At 36.1% G+C, this 17,425-nt stretch overlaps 1 long non-coding RNA gene across 2 annotated transcripts in view; it reads left to right on the top strand.

The window, feature by feature from the left end:
* The window catches only part of LOC144616897 (uncharacterized), a 197,255-nt gene that overhangs the window by 136,850 nt on the left and 42,980 nt on the right, over nt 1-17,425 (top strand). The window contains exon 3 of one of the 2 annotated variants that reach the window (XR_013556731.2): nt 9,385-10,516. The exons of the other annotated variant lie outside the window; for it this stretch is intronic. This is a non-coding gene — a long non-coding RNA (uncharacterized LOC144616897). Of the gene's footprint in view, nt 1-9,384; nt 10,517-17,425 lie in introns of those variants that run through there. 2 annotated transcript variants of the gene reach the window in all.

Genomic DNA, 17,425 nt, shown 5'->3' with positions numbered 1-17,425 from the left:
ATGGCTGTTCAGTGCCAAATTTGGGGCTTTCTGGAAGCATGACAATATAGGGCCAAAAGGAGAGGCAGTTGCCCAAGATTCTGGTCTGGAAGATGATAGATCCAAAGCAGAGAACAGTTTAGCTTGAAGAACCAGGGCTTTATGTTGGAAAACAGAAACAAAGACATCTCTGATTTGCTTCTCACCCTGTGAGAGAAGGGAGTCAGCCTGGGCTAATGGGCCATTTTATTTTGTTTACTTACAAGATGGTCATAACAACTGTCATGCATCACTTACTGTTCTAGGCACTTTATCAATAGTAACTTATTTCCTCCTTGAAATAAGTCTAGGAGGTCCATACTAGTATCATCCTGATTTTACAGAAAACCTTGAGGAAACTAGAGAAGTAAAGTTGCTTACCCAGGACCCTCAGCTGACTAAACATGAAGCCAGCTTTCAAATCCAGACATTCTGGCTCTTTAGTCTATCTCCTTACATGACTATACTCTGCTGCCTGAATCAGAATAAAAATGTAACAGAAGCAGCTCGGCTCTGGCACCAGGAGCCAGACTATGAGGATGTCCTTAGTGTTCAGACAGACAGAGCGATCAAGACTCAGGAAATAAGTTTTACCATGACAGGGTGTGTGGCCAGAACCTAAAAGCAGAGGAGATTGGAAGCAGGCAGCCCTGGGAGATGAAAGAGTAGCAAAGTAAGGGAATCCAGGGGAATGGCCAAGAAATGATTTGCATACTGTGTTAAGACTACTAGCCATTGTGTCACAAGTGGTTTGGGCTGATTTAAACTAACAAAGTAGAATTTGAGGAAAATTTCCTCCTGTGAACTTCTCTTTCCCTCCCCTCAGCTTTCTAGAGCACAGCGAGGATATAGGACAAGAGAGAAAACAGATGGAATGTATCAAGTTAACATGTTTCCTGTAGCATTTTAAAAATGATTGTTCATTCTTTATTTACTCTTCTCACTGGTAATTGCTTCCTTTTCTTCCAGGACTGTTCATTTGACAAAGGTAAATCTTGCCTCTGAGATTTTGAGAGGTTCAGGATAGAAGGTGAAAAACAAATGGAGATCCATGAAACTATAATTCTTATTACAAATAAGGTACATGAAAATAGGCCTAAAAATGTCAGTCTCAGGGAGCCTGGGTGGTTCAGGCAGTTGACTACCCGACTACTAGCTTTGGCTCAGGTCATGGGCTCGTAGTTTGTGGTATTAAGCCCCACGTTGGGCTCTGGGCTGACAGCGTGGAGCCTGCTTGGGACTCTCTATCTCCCTCTCTCTCTCTGCCCCTCCTCTACTCATGTTCTCTCTCTCTCTCTCTCTCTCTCTCAAAATAAATAAATATTTTCAAAAAATAAATAAAAATGTCAGTCTTGTAATATGATAAGTGAACAAAAATATCATTACCAAGGAGGGTATATCTGATACATCAATGAACTGGGAGGCAGGTACCTAGGGCTGATCATACTAGTCTCTGTATTTTTATGTATGTAACGCTAAAAATTATAAGAGATTAAGGCAACTAATTTTCAGTAATGGTGAGTTGACGATAACCTTTAAGTGACACCTCTCCTCCAGATTCTCCCTGAGTTTGGGAAAGGTAGATAAAAATACATGGAAGTCCATTCTAGTCTGTCAATCAGGACAATGAAAAGGACATGCAAGGAACTCCTGCAGCATCTGAAACGGACCTGGTGGTGTACGTTTAGTCAGAGCACAGGCACGTGTGAGAAAATGGTCCACGTGGTAGGTTATTGTATATTTGGGGAACAATTTTATTTTCCCAATAACCTCGGGAGAACTATAGATAAAAGACAAGGACTGTAAAAAAAAAAAAACATTTCCTCTATGCTTGGCATATTCATGGGGCAATGGTCTTGCTATAAGGGTGACTATTTAACTGAGAAAGTGTCACAGCCCAGCTGCCCCAGCAAACTTACCAAGACTTTCGTTAGCAAAGAGGTGCTGCTCCTTCCTGAGAAAGTCCGCAGAAGTAAGAGTTCCTCCTTCCATATTTGATCCCATATGATTCCTTGATATCCAAGCTGGCAAAGCAATATTAGAATAAATCAAAAACTCCCCTTTTCCCTTTAACTCCCTCTGGCAGACTACCATAGATACAGTCTCTGTGGAGACCCCATCTCAAGTCACAATACCGTTTGAGCACAGATCTACCTCTGTAAAGAGGTAAAATGTGCAAAGAGTAAAATCATTGGGATGAAAAATGCTTCAGCAATTCAAAAGAAGGGAATCAGTCTGAAGAATGAAAAACTATCATTCTTTGAAATGAGGTTTCTACAAGATAGAAGGTAAGATGTTAGAAAATCTTTATATTCAGCAAGACACAAGACATTGCTAGAGGAAGACAGGCGCAAGAAGGGAAATTATGACATCAGGGAAAAAATTGCATGGAAAGGGAAAACGCGATTGCAAAATTTTAAAAGGCAGTAGAAATAGCAAAAATCAATGGGAATACTACAGACAACTAGAATAATGAATTAGAAAAATTAGTTTTTAAAAAACATTACTCATAGTAAAAAGGATGGAAAATAAGCTCAGAAAAAAAAGAGGGATGGAGGAAGTATTGATTCATTAATTTATCAATTCACTTAAATATTTCTTGAGCACCCACTATTTGCAGGCATGTTCAAGTGCAGGTAATAGAATGGTGAACAGGAAAATGTCCTTGCTTCATAGAGGTTAAATTATAGTGACTGGCACTGACAATAATTGATGAGCAAATAAGTGTATAAAATAATATCAGGGAGTAGCAAATGCTATGAAAGCGACCAGAGCAAGGTAAGAGGAAGACATGAGGGATAATGGGGTTGCCAGAGATGGCTTCTCTAAAAAGGTGACATTTGAGCAGGTAAAAGCAATAACATAAGAGGGTGAACTCTGTAGAGAGCACTCCAAGTTCAAAGACCATGAAGCAAGGACCCGTGTGTGTATATTCAAGCAGATGTAGAATGCTAAAAAATGAAGTCAGAGAACGAGCCAAGGCCAGATCATTTAGATTCTGCACGATAATATTAGGAGTTTGGATTTATCATGAGAGTGATGGGAAGCCACTGGAGGGTTTTAACCAGTAGGGTGACACAATTTATATTTTAAATAGATACTGTTTGAAACAAGAAAAATACATGTCACCGCATTAGCTTTTTTTTCCCCCTAAAAGAACTGAAAGTATAAATCAGAACTAAAGAAATTGCTGACTTACAGCAACTGAATGGAAGGAAACAAGATAGAAAGAGGGAAGGCAGTAACACTTTCCTGTGACATTTTTAACATATTCAGTAAAGAATACAAAGGGAAATAGAGGGGCTGTATTCAGGCAAATAACATAACTGTTCCTGACAAAAGGGGTGTGGGGAGAAATGATCTAAGTAAGAGCTGAACTTGTATTTTGAACACATGCATCACATTTAAAAACAGAATAATGACAAATCTCTAACTCTTCTTAATATATTTGTTGGAGCCCAGAAGTAACCAAAATATGTCTCCTGGCCCTCTAAGCTTTCCCCTATCATTCATTGAATCAACAGGGTTACTGCTTAGGGCTATAATTATACAGCTTTAAGCTAGTTCTTTAAGCTTAATTCGAATGATGATATAGCAGAAAGATCATGGAGTTTGGAATCCTACAAAGTTTTAAATTCCAAATTTGTTCTTTGTTAGCTCTTAGCATTGGGCAGATAACTTAATCTCTTTGAGTATGATTTCTCCCATCAGTAAAGTGAACAAAATACAATCTAATTTACAGGAGTGTAGTAAAAATTGAATGATATAATTAGGCAAAGAGTGCTGGGCATGAATTCCCTACTTATCTTAAATGAAAAGCAATCAAGTCTCCATCTTGCTAGAGTGGTTAGTATATCCAACATTAAACTATGAATGACTACATTCCATATACAGGATTGAAGGCTAAACCCAAGAACTAAATAGCAGTAATGAAGCTTGAAATAGAATTCCATATTAAAGTTTCAGTTAATGTAGGATTTATTAGGGGGATTTCATACATCAAGATTTAGGAGCTAGAGACGTTACCTCTTTGGTGACGATGAAACCTCTGTAATCCATAATTAAAGACAGTAAATATTCAAGATTTCCCTCACATAAGACTGAGAAGTCAGTTACATGGACTTCACTAGGCTTTCGTCTTGACACAAAAATAAAGAAAATTGCCCCAAAGAAGACGTAAACCTTAATCCCTTTAATCTCCCTCGCATCTTTGGTTTTCTGGCAAAGGAGTGGATATAAATATAGAATGAAGCAATGGTTTTCCTTATTGAAAAAGACAATCCTAATTATCGGGAAGCTTTAAAATTAAATCTAGTTTTGCTATTGAATAGTTGCTTATAAACACTAAACTTCATTTTATATTTTCCTAAATATAATGTAAAATCTATTAATAATTCTTCTTGTAACATTATTAAAAATGGGAAAAATGCACACTTAAGCATGATCTGGGAAATATAAAGATACTATGAGCTATAAGGCAATATCTAAAAATTACTATTCATTTCAAAACAATATCACATAATTATTTTCCTGTCCTGTCAGCACCATTACAATAATATTTTAGACTGAGATGAAGAGTTCGAAATATATATACTAGCATATTTGGAATTTTTGTATGAAAAAAAAAGGAGCCATTTTAAATCAATGGGGAATGGAAGAATCATAAAATGAATGCTGTCAGGATGTCGACTAGTTATTTAGAAGAAAATAAAGTTTGATTACTAATCCTCACATATAAAAAGGAATTCTAGATGGTTTAAAACTTCAACAATTATGTTTGGAAGGACACATACAGAAATATTTTAATAATATTGGAGCAGAAGAATACCTTTGAGGTAATGCACCAAACCCAGAAGATACAAAGGTGAGCATGACAGACTTGACTATGTAATGATTACAAACTTTTGTAAAGTAAAAGATGCCATAAATGACAAGTAACCAAAGTTTGCAAAAATAACATAAAAAAGAACTTTAACAGAGCAAAACAGGTATGAACAAATGAATAAAAAAATTGCTCAAATAATGCAGACAATGCATAGACAACAAATAGGAATAGTCAATAAACATATTTAAAAATTTCCAGGATCATTAACAGGGAAAGAATTCAGCAAGCCTCACTAGTCAAATGGAAATGGTATACTCAAGAACACAGCTGGACTGGCCAGAACATCATGTTGCCTTTATATCAAAAGGAGGCAGCTATACCTTTAAAGGAACCATTAAGTTCACTGCCTTCATGAAGCATCACTGCTGGCTCAATGGGGTCTTTGATTCACAGGTGTTCTCCTAAACTTCAAGGCCAGATTTACAGATGGATCAGCTAAATTAGAACTTAGTGGTGCCCACTGAACCACTACTGATGTTCAGTCTCGGTGCCAGCTATTTGTAAACAAAAATGGATGGGCTAACTCCAGTCAGTGGGCAGAACTCAAGGCAGTCTTCACAGACCTGGCCAATACCACCCTTCATGAATCTTTTTACATTTTTATCCACACTTAAGGTGCTGCCAATATCCCAGGTGTCTTGTCTACCACTTGGAAGACCACAGAGTAGCTGATGAGATACACCCCTTTTTGGAGCCATGAACTAGGGAAACAAATCTCAGCTGGCACTCAGACAGACTTCATCATTCATGTCGATGTTTACTGTAAAGGCCCATTCTCCAATAAAACCACCTAAAATCAGGTTGCTGATCAAGCCTGCTCAGATGGCCACCATCACTTCCTAAATTCATCACCGTACTAAACATGGCAACACACCTACTTGTGTAGACAGAGTATAAAGTAAAGAACTGTATGTTTCTGGTGTAGAAACCACTTCATGCCAAACATGACTCTTGCTAAAACTTGATGCCTTTGGTTCACAGTGGGAGGTCACACTACAAGAGTAATAGCCCCTGGCTTCTTCTGGCAAACTGACTACATGAGATTTCTGATTCCTCTCTTTAGGCTATCTGTGGTACTTCATGACTATCAACACCTTTTCCAGCCATAGTGCTGCTGTTCCAGTCTAATCAGTTAACTCTGGCTACCCAAATATGATTCTTAAATCTAGACTGTGCTCTCTGTTCTGCTTTCCAAACCATCTACAGTCTGACAGTGGTTTGCCCCTTAAAAGCCACTGAAAAACAGGCATATGTATTATGGTATTTGAGGGAAATTCATGCCCCTTATAATTTTTAGGCTGCTGGCATCACTGAGAGGTGAATGGATTTCTTGGAAATCATCTAAAAACTATTTCTGATTCTATGTACTTTATCTCTTCTGGGTCTATACCTGTTAGTAAGATAATTTAGTCACTGAATGTGACCATCCCAGGATAAGTTGATCTCCTCTTGGCTCCCTTCCTGGGTAATGATCAGAGGAAAAGGGAGGATAAATGTATAAAACTATCTAGGGAGGCCTGGGTTGCTCAGTCGGTTAAGCGTTTGACTCTAGGTTTCAGCTCAGGTCATGATCTCACGGTTCGTGAGTTCGAGTCCCACATCAGGCTCTGCGCTGACAGCACAGAGCCTGCCTGAGATTCTCTCTGTCCCTCTCTCTGCCCCTCCTCCACTCTCTCTGTCTCTCAGAATAAATAAACTTAAAAAAATTAAAAAATATATACAACTATCTTGAAAATTCAGAATTATTCCTTGATCATTCCAAGGCATGATGTTTATCTTTCTCCTACTAATAACCTCTGATGGACCTGACTGGTATTCTCTCTGGGAGGCAGCCTAAGCAAAAGAGAAGCTAGGAGGTTCAAACATAATTCTAGTTCAGACACCTAGCACTCCACATCAGCCCTGGCAACTGATAAGCATCTATTGATGCTCACATGCTGCTTGCAGTATTGTGAGTAATGAAATCTTTTGTCTTTGACCTTGGAGTCTTGTGTCTTCTACCAGCCTCCATGAAAAAGTAACCGGCTAAATTAATAGCTTATAAAAAAGGTAAAATCAAATCCCAGACTGGCATATACATGCGTCTGATACCAAAAGCTGAAAAATTACTGAATTTGATTGTGAAACAAGAGATTGGGTATCCCCTGAAATCACAAACAGTACCTATTCTTTGATCACTCCAAACCACCTGGTTTATTCTCCAAAGTTGTGCTGTTTAAATGGCAATGAACTGAATTAAACCAGGAAGCCATTACTCTAAAAGAAACACCTGCATACAATGATAGGCTCACAAGTACAAATGTCATTTTTGGTTCAGTCAATATACAATATGTGCATATCCAAGAAAAATATCTTCCTGTTCTAGAAACCATTATAACTACAATTGGTACAATGTTTTGATTTTCATGATAAAGGAGTTTTAAAATTATATTTAATGATATCATTTTCTTTGATTCAAGAAAATTTTGCCCAGATAAGTTTAAAAATTAGCCCTTGGATATTGCACGTTAGTTTTTTTATATGTATATGACCACTTTATCAAAGTTTGAGTGCTACTGAAAGATTTCCCATTAAATTGAAAAAAACAAACTAAGAAAATTAACTTTCTTAGGAAACAGTCAACTCAAGGATAGCTTTTCTGAACTTCTTATATTCCACTTTTCATTTATAACTATCTTTTTTTTCCTCCTAGCTGGATGTGTAAATCCAGTCAAATGCAAAAATGTCAACTTATAACTTGTCTCCAAAAGAGAAAATATCCTTTCCTAATATTACAATGAATTCCATCACCATAGATGGAATTTCATCATAGTGTCTATAAAGAGACAAAAAGATCACAATACAAATTGTAGGTCCTTTGTGTGTGATAGAAAGGCATAATTTGAGAATGTTGGTTTGTGCTGCCTTTTGGCTGACAAAAGTAAGTAATTCCAACAGGCATATAGCAGAATATAAAGGTCATTCAGAAGTGTGTGTGTGTGTGTATGTGTGTACATGAGATGAATGGAAGTCTCCAGTGTAGAAAATGTGAGTCACAACTGCCATTTTCTAAGTTAGAGGTCTCTGTACTTTAAGGCTACCATAATCATCACAGTATTAAATCCAGAGTATTACACAGAGCATACCTACATTTTGCCTTCCAGATTAACCCAAAGCTGACACAAATATAATCAAGCCTATGTTAGCTAGACTGCAATTTATGTATTTTATGAGAAGAAGCCTTTGTACCTCCAATACAACTCTAGTTTAAGTGATGGGGAAAATCTGATTTCATAGAGATATTCCATGCATAATTTTCATTATATGCTACTTTTATCTTGATGTAATCTCAATTCACTTTTCCCCCAATGAAATCTAGTACCTGAACCTTGAACTAAGGCAGGAGACAATCCAGCATAATAAAAAGTTACCTAAACTTTTGTGTTCCAAATATGCTTCTCCCAGTATCCCATTAAGTCACAAGTTGTTAAATGCCTGTTGTCAATTTCAGGGTCTTTAAAAGTATTCGTTTGGAAGTACTAGGAAGGTCAAATCTCATGAGTCAATTTCATATCCCATCATAGTAAATGGAATACTGTGTTGAATCTCTTACATATATAAAAGGTCAGTTTCACTGTAAATATCATGTCTGTCATTGAAACAAGACACTGCTTAGCTACTGACAGATGTAGTTGTTCACCTATAGGCTTCCCGAGAGTAGTTTTCTAGTCTTCAAATCTAATTCTTTCCAGTATAAATTCCGATTCAGTAACAAGAGATCTATGTGGGTAAGTTTTGCATATGGTGATTAAGAGTCAGAGAGCTCTGAGGAATGAATTCAGCCTCTGTTACCTAGGAACTGTGTGACCTTCAGCAAGTTATTGAATATCTCTGAAACTGACTTTCCCCATTTACAGAATGGGGATTTAAGGTCATTGTGAGAATTGCATGAGATGATGTATATAAATTACCTGACATATTGTAAACACTGAATAAATGGTAGGTATCATTATTATGTGACATTTCCACTTTCTCTATTTGCTCCAACCAAGACACTCTTCTTTCATTGTTACCTAAAATTATCTTACCTATCTTGTAAGTTTTATCTCAAACTCAACTTTTTTTTTTTTAATTTTTAAAATGTCCTGAGGTGGTAGTCATTTCTCTACTCTCTCAAAGTTAGGTCAACTCAATTGAGCATATATGTATTAAAAGGAATGATATGTACCAAAAAAATGTATAATTCATTATGGTAGATTCTAGAACTGAAATATGATTTCATTGTCTCACATAGCACCACCATAATATGTAATATTGAAAAATAAAAAAACACTAGCAATATTTGTTCTTTTGACCCCAGAAGGACACAAAAAAATCACTTATTTTTAACTTTACTCTCAAGCATTAGTATCAGGCATTTCCAATTTGTTTCCTGGAATGTATAAGAGAATCATCAAAAATGTACAAAAATGTTTTCTTCTTTCACTTTATGTCTTTCCCAGGAATACTTCTTTCATCGTCCTGCCCTCTGTTTTCCATGAGAATGTGTTCATCATTCACTGGGGTTTAAGGGAGGTGTGGTCAGGGAAGAAAAGGTCAAGAAGGATCTCCTATAGATTTATGAAAGATGAAGATGAAAAATGAAGGATGAATAACTGCTACCTGGACAGAGGAGAAAATGAACAAGATCTGGTGGGAATCACTGGGAGAGAGTTTGATTTTGTGAGGATGACAGATGATGTAACCAAACTGTCAAGAAAGAACACTTGAACCTTATGTGTTTCATTTAGCTTTTCACATGTTTAAAAGAAATTCTCTTTTTACAGAAATTTTCCCAAGAACAACGTTCAAAAATTGTGTTGAATTATTTCCATTTCCAAGGAAACTTCTGGGAAAATTTCATCTTGACAATTGGTGCACCAGTGTTTTTCAGACCCAAGACTGGAATTTCAGACCCCAGACTGCCAAGACTTGGTTTTTGGAATTAAAGCAACACCACCCTCTAGAGGACTTTGACATGTTGCAGATTCCTCTAACTTAGGAATGAACTGGGAAAGAGAAACAGGTGCTCTTCCCCATCTTTGTGTGCTCAGGCCCTTAATGCAGTTTGGAAACAAAACAAAACAAAACAAAACAAAACAAAACAAAACAAAACAACAGCCATCATAACACTGGTTTCTGTGATGCGAATATCTACTGATGCACATGTGTGTCCAAAAGAATCCAAGCTTGGGTGAAAAGCAGCTGACCCCTGAGATAAGTGTGGCCACTATAATACTCTAACTCTAACATACACATTACCACCACTCCAGGGACCCTTGAGATCACACTGAGAGGGCAACTATTTGAATCAGTCCCTTTCTCATATTTCTTTGCTCTTCACAACTCATTGGTAAAGACTGCCCTCATCAAATAAGCTGGAAAAAGCTCCTTTTTCCACTATTTTCTGGAAGAGTTTATGAAGGCTTGATAGTTTCTTCTTTAAAAATTGGATAGAATTCATTAATGGAGCTACCTAGGCCTAGGTTTTTGTACCTAGTAAAATTTTTACTTACTAATAAATATCTTTGTCACAGACATATTCACATTTTCTCTCTTCATGATTCAATACGTATAATTTCATTTTTCTAGGAATTTGCTCATTTCACCGTGATTGCCTATTGGCATATATTGTGTTATGGTATTTCCTTATAAGTATTTTCATTTCTGTAGGGTCAGTAGCAATGTTCCTTTGTTCTGATTTGGTAATTTTTATCTTTTGTCCTTTTTATCATTGATTTTTGAGGGGAGGGTTTGTTAAGATCCTCCCTCTACAACTCAAAAGCCACAACATATATTTGGTCCTTATTTTCAGACAACATAATCTATTTCAAATGGTTGAGTAAAAAATTATTGAAATACATTATCCAGGAAGGTCATAGAACGAGTCTGGGATATTGCACAGCCAGGACCAAAAAAAAGCCAAGGAAAATGACTGCCTATGTCACAGGACCTGCAGATACCTATGACAGCAGAGAATGAGTGTCCTAGGTACTACAATAGTGGACACAAGCAAACAAATGCCTTCTACTTTTGTCCTTGCCTGGAGATAAAGTCTTCCAGTGTGTAGCCATCACCTTCAGTTGCTCATTTCAGATCACACCTAATTAGGAGAACTTAGGTCACCTATGGCAACCTAGTAGGGAAGGTATCTGAAAAACCTGTTATCACTAGCTTTATAATATAGGAAATGAAAATAGAGTGAGTTGTAATAGATGCTGAGTAAGCCAACTTATATTTATTACCATAGTGACTTCATTTGATCTGGGTACTTCCCACTCCTCTGACCATATTTCTTAACACTTTCCTCAAATGACCACCATGCTTCATTCACACTGTCCTTGATTTTTCCCCCTGTCTCAGATAACCTTACAAAACCCAGGACGCTTGTATCTTTCTGTTATTTTTGATTCAAATGCTCTTATCTTAGGTGTTGATGTCTATGCCACATCCTATAAGAAATCTTCCAAAATCATCCTGGCTAAAAACAGTCAGCTCCATCCTGAAACAGAAGTTTATTTTTGATTCTTATCATTGATTTTTATTTTATTCTTTACATGAGTTCATATTGTTAATCTGCATGCTTATTGTCTGAAAATAGCAACATAAATTAGCTTCATGAAGGCAGAGATTCTGTATATTTATACAACCAATTGCCAAGGACAGAATATAGTACATTTTAGGCCAGCAGTATCCAATAGGATTTTCTGCAATGATGGAAATGTTCTTTCTATATTTACAGTCCAGTAGGATAGCCACTAGACATATATACCTACTGAGCTCTTCCAACGCAGTTAGTGCCACCAAAGAGCTGAATTTTAATTGTTAATTAATTATGATTAATATAGATTTAAATAACAGCATGTGTTTAGTGGCTACACTATTGGGCATTCTAGAATTGGCTTTCAAAACTATTTGCTTAATGGAGTAGTTAATAATTAGCAAAAAGATCATGTCCATAATTCCTATACATCTGTACCCCTATTATCAGTACTCTTTAATAAGTCTATTTGTTGGCTATATAAATTGTTTCAACCTTTTACATGCCTTCAAGAGAAATAAGGATTTCCTAAGAAGCTGACCCATGAAAAATCAATTTTTCACTTTCATCTATGCCTCCCCTCCATTTTTAAGGAATGTATTTAGCGAAGAGCATTTCTGAACATCAGAGGCACTACCTCTATAAATATTACTCTGGAGAATAAAAACAGGACAACGATATTAATCATCCTCTTTGTATCAAGTGATATGATATAGAAGAGCACTAAGGATTGACAGTGGCAAGAGATCAGTTTCAGAATGAGGAAGAAAAAGAAAAACACATTGTTAGATGATATAGAAGAAGTCTGCATTCTTTGTGATTTTGTCAAAACTTTAGTTCTATAATCTACAATCCTGACTTCTGAAACATCAGTTTACTTTCGAAACAAGGCTTTTCATAGGTATTCCCACTTCCAGGGTAGTATTTTTGAAAGCTTTATAGATTTGTTTCCTAGAATAAGCCAATTTCTTTCTTTTTTTTAAATGTTCTTTATTTTTGAGAGAGAGACAGAGACAGAGTGCGATTGGGGGATGGGCAGAGAGAGAGAGAGAGAAAATCCTAAGCAGGCTCCAGGCCCTGAGCTGTCAGCACAGAGCCTGATGGAGGGCCCGAACTTGTGGACCATGAGATCACAACCTGAGCAAAGTCAGATGCTTAGTCTACTGAGCCACCCAGGGGCTCCTAGAATAAGCCGGTTTCGTCGCATTCACCCCAAATGTTAAGGCTGTAGCTTGGGGATGGATTTAGAAAGAACAGACATTAATTCTATACCAGAGAAGAGACAGGAAAATCCTGTTTCAAGGGAGGTAGAGGATATGTGCAATATATATGGAACTTTCTTTCTCTGTGCTGAAATCCAAGGAGAGGATGGCATGTTAGAATAAAGGAAAGAGATGGAATTCATGTCCTTATGGCCATTTGGAAACCCCAAATGTACTCACTTTGTAAAGTGCCCCTTTACCAAAGGCTGCAGTTCCACAAAACTGAGCAAAAAGAGAGCCTGTTCATCCTATGTCATAGAGAATTTTGTTTGAATAAAAAGCCTGTAGGTTGATTTATGTTTCAAGAAATCAGAATGCTTGCCTCACTGATTTTTAAAAGAGACTAATTAATTTATTACAGCATGTCAAAAAGGAGTGGTATTAGTAAGATTTACTAAAATATATCATCAAAAGTACACAATTCCCACTCCAGGTCAGGACATATATAAATGTGAAAGATGTCCACTGCCTGGCAACAAAAGAAAATATTATGTCAAAATAAAAATCATACTGTTCCACGGGGATAGTAAAAAGTGGTGAATTCAAAGAAACTTTGATAAACTAAATTCTCAAAGATAAGTGATCTCTCATAAAAGAGCAGAGAGCCTGTCAGTAGCTTTGATACATGAGGGTGAACACTTTATCTGCATGGAGTTGTATCTCACAAATATAGAAAGACCTTTTAGGAACAAAGGTAAATCACCCAGGTCTTAGATTACAGGATGGGCTAATGAAATTAACTGAAACCCAGAAAAGCTCCAAATTCATAAACAAATTGCTCAAAAACTTGTTGCAGCCATAATTAACTAAGACTGCACTGCTTTTCCATCTTTAAAAACTAGAAGCCAGCAAAACAGATGAAAAGATGATTGTCAGACTCTGAACAGTTGGGAGTTGTCCATAAGGAAGATAAACAAATGAAATAAACCTAATAATTGGCACAGTTTCCTGCTTAAAGGAACTTTTCAAATGGTGGTATAGGGAAGAAGACCCCAAAAGAAAAGACAGAACTTGGAGACTCCCCTGGTGGGAGGAGGGAGTGATAAAACTTTCAGATATTTGTGTAGGAACTTCCTAAGTCTGTGGCTAAATAATATGTCAAATATCTGTGCAGTACATGGCAGGAAATTTTAAGAATGCTCCTGGGAGCTAAGATAGGTCTGAGAATGTTTGAATACTGGCCATAAAAAGTTGAGAAACCATTGTTAAACAGGGCATTCAGGAGACACTTCCAGAAGGATAGTGCCTTCACAGCAGGGCTAAGCCAGATGTAGAATTAATGCTACCCTATAACTATCTTAACAATGCTTAGATGATTTATAAGCCTTGAAAAGATATCAAGCTGATCTCCAAATAATTTAATTGTTTTCCAGCAAAAACTACAATAATTTTAAGAGGAAGAAACCAAAATTAAGTACTTCATCAAAAATATCCAGCATCCATTCCAAAAATAATAGATATATACAAAGTAGAAAAATTGATGCATTTACTAGGAGAGAAATCAATCCATAGAAACAGACACAGAAATGATGGATGAAGAAGTAAATATAAGGAGTTCAGAACACACATGATAATTATTCTCTAGGATGTAACAAACAAAAACATGAAAACATTGAGAAAAGAAATGGAAGGCACAAATTTCTAGAGATGAAAAGCACATATCTATATTTTAAAATTCACTGGATGAGATTAACAGCAGGTTGTACAATATAGAAGGAAAAAAATCAGTGAGAATTATGGCACTGCAAAAGAAATTATAAAAAGCAAAGCACAGAGAAATAAAAACTAAACAAATATATAAAATCTAAGGTATTTACTGGACAAACTCAAACTGCTTAATATCATTGTAATTGGAGCATCAAAAAGGGAGAAATCAGAAAAACAATATGAAATTATAATTGCTAAAAATTTTCCAAATTTTATGAAAATGAAAGCCACAGACCCAGGAAGATGAATACACAAAAACAAAGAAAAACATAGAAAGCATACTGTAATTAAATTACTAAGAACCATCAAGGAGAAAAATTTTTAAACAATGAGACCCCGAAATATATATTCCAAATAAGTCAACAGAAAATAATCATAGACTCATCATAAGAAATTATACAAGATAGAAGACATAGTAACAAAAAATTTTAAGATAAAAGCTATCACCTCAGAATTATTTATCCAGAAAAAAAAATCTTTCAAAATGAAGGTGGTCTTCCAGTCTCTGTTTAGGGTATATTAAGCTGGAGAGAGTTTACTCCTAATCCAATAACATAAAAAAAAAAAAAAAACAGACGATTTATACAAATAATAACTCTATAAAACCCATTGGAGAGCAAAAGATAGGGCCACCAACTAGCCTGACATGTAAAGACAGACAGATACCTCCAAAGACAAATGAAATGCAACTACTGGCTTACCTAAGGCAGACAACAGGAGTAAAATGGGCTTCTAGTATTCTGGTAAGAAATGTTTAGCTAAAATGTTTAATCAGTTGTCAAAGGCTAAATATGGTTTAGCATGAGAATTCGGAGTTATTTGAAAGCTTTTATCAATGGATCTCACCAAATTCTTATGGAAAAGATGGAGAGCAGAGTAGGAGAATGGGGAAAACCACCCTTAGGTATGGACCTGAGGGAGGGTAATAGGAAAAGCACAAAGTCCTAGTAGATAAAAGTCTTAAGGGAAGCAAACTCTTACCCAAGCATTCAGTAAAAATTCTTTTTGGCTGGGGGAAGAGAAAAAAAAAAGCCCTCTACTTCTGGGCTTCAAAATGAAACAATCCTAGACTAAACACCAGCCAAGGTGTTCTACTACTGCACAAGAGGTAGAATCACTGAAAAAGTCCTGTCCCAATACCCAGGAATATAAGGCTTACCTAAAATAGGCTGAGTTGTGACAACAGAGACTACACTCCACTCCATACTGGACAAATAAGCATTGAGTAACAAGTAATAGTGGTTTATCACTGGAGAATGGACAAGAGCATGGAGAAAATCTCTCTCTGACATATGGGTTTAGAGGAAGCACCTAAAGCTGAGGGTAGAATAGAACATTGAGAAAAACACCCTGGCAATCTAGCCCTACACTAAATATAAGGTAACACTAGAAAAATTTGAAGCTTGTAGTGATGACAAACATCAAACAAAAGTAAATAGTAAAACCCAAGCCCAACCAAACTCCTAACTAGATTAACTCAACTCAGCACACTGAAGGCAGAACAGAAAGACAAGGCTGCCAATTTATGGCAAAAATATTATTTACCTTAGTCTCTTCTAAAAATTATGAAACACACATACACACACAAAAAGCAAGAAACAAGTGACAATCAAAGGACAATAAAGAGAAATACAGCCTACTATTAAAGGCCAAATAATCAACAGAATCAGACTCAGACAGGAAATTTAAAAGGACTATGATGAAAAAGTTAAAGGCTCTAGTAGAAAAGGTAGACAACATGCATGAACAGATGGGAAATTTTAGCAAAGACATGAAAGACTTGGAAATGCTAAGGAAAAAATGCTGACTTAGTTGAAGAACGGCTTTAATGCGCTTAGCAGTAGACATGGCAGAGCTAAGAAAGGAATCAGTGATGCTGATATGGTCAATAGGAATTATGTACAATGCAATACAAAAAGAACAAATAAGCAGGAAAAAAGAGAGACCAGAACATTCTGTTAAGACACTATTAAACAATATAACATACGTGCAATTAGAGACAGGATGGAGAAGGTGGAATATTTGAAGAGATAATGGCTGAAAATTTTCCAGAAGTAATAAAAATCATATATGCAAAAATCTCAGAGAGACCTAAGAATGGTAAATCCTAAAAACAAAACAAACAAAAAACCCCACACCTAAACACATCATCTTGAAACTGTTGGAAATCAGAGGTGAAAAGTAAATCCTGAAAGCAGCGAGAGAAAAAAAAGACAATTTGCACCCAATGGACAAAGATAAGAATTACAAAAGACTTCTCATAAGAAATTATGCAAGCCAAAAGACAATGTAGTGGCATCTTTGAAGTGGTGAAAGAAAAACAAAATCAAAAATTCTCTACTCAGCAAAAATATTTTTTAAAAAATGAGCAATAAGTAAAGACTTTTTAGGAAGAACAAAAACTGAGGGAATCCATTGCCAACATACACGAACAAAAAGAAAATGAACGTTTTTCAGGTTGGAGTTGTATGATATCAAACAGAAACTGAACATTATACAGAAAATGAACATTAGAAATGGCAAAAATGATAAATTTTTAAAAAATTGATATTTTGCAATTCTTAATAAGTCCAAAAGATAGCCGAATGTCTAATGGAAAAAATGGAAAGATATTTTGTGTTTATAACATATGTAAGAGTGAAATGTACAATTACATTAGGCCAAAGACTAGAAGAGAGGAACAGGGAATATATAGATTTACATGGGGTGGTGCAGAATTCTTACACTACTTATCAATACAAAGGAATAAACACTGTTACACATAGCTTGAATGGATATGAAAAAAACATTATACCTGAGTAAAAGAAAGCCAGGCACAAAAGAGTACATGGTATATGATTCCATTTATATGAAATTCGAGAAAAGAAAAAAATAATCTTTGGTGAAAGAAATCAGAAAGTTTGTGTTGTAGACAGCTGGACTATAAGAGTGCATACGGTAATTTTCTTTACTTTTAGAAGTAGTTACACGGTCTCATGCATTTGTCAAAGTTCA

Source organism: Panthera onca, chromosome B4 (genome assembly GCF_046562875.1).
Source record: "Panthera onca isolate mPanOnc1 chromosome B4, mPanOnc1 haplotype 2, whole genome shotgun sequence".
In the NCBI taxonomy this organism is placed as follows: Eukaryota; Metazoa; Chordata; class Mammalia; order Carnivora; family Felidae; genus Panthera; species Panthera onca.
The sequence above is the reverse complement of the archived record's forward strand: the minus strand, read 5'-3'. Positions and strand labels throughout refer to the sequence as shown.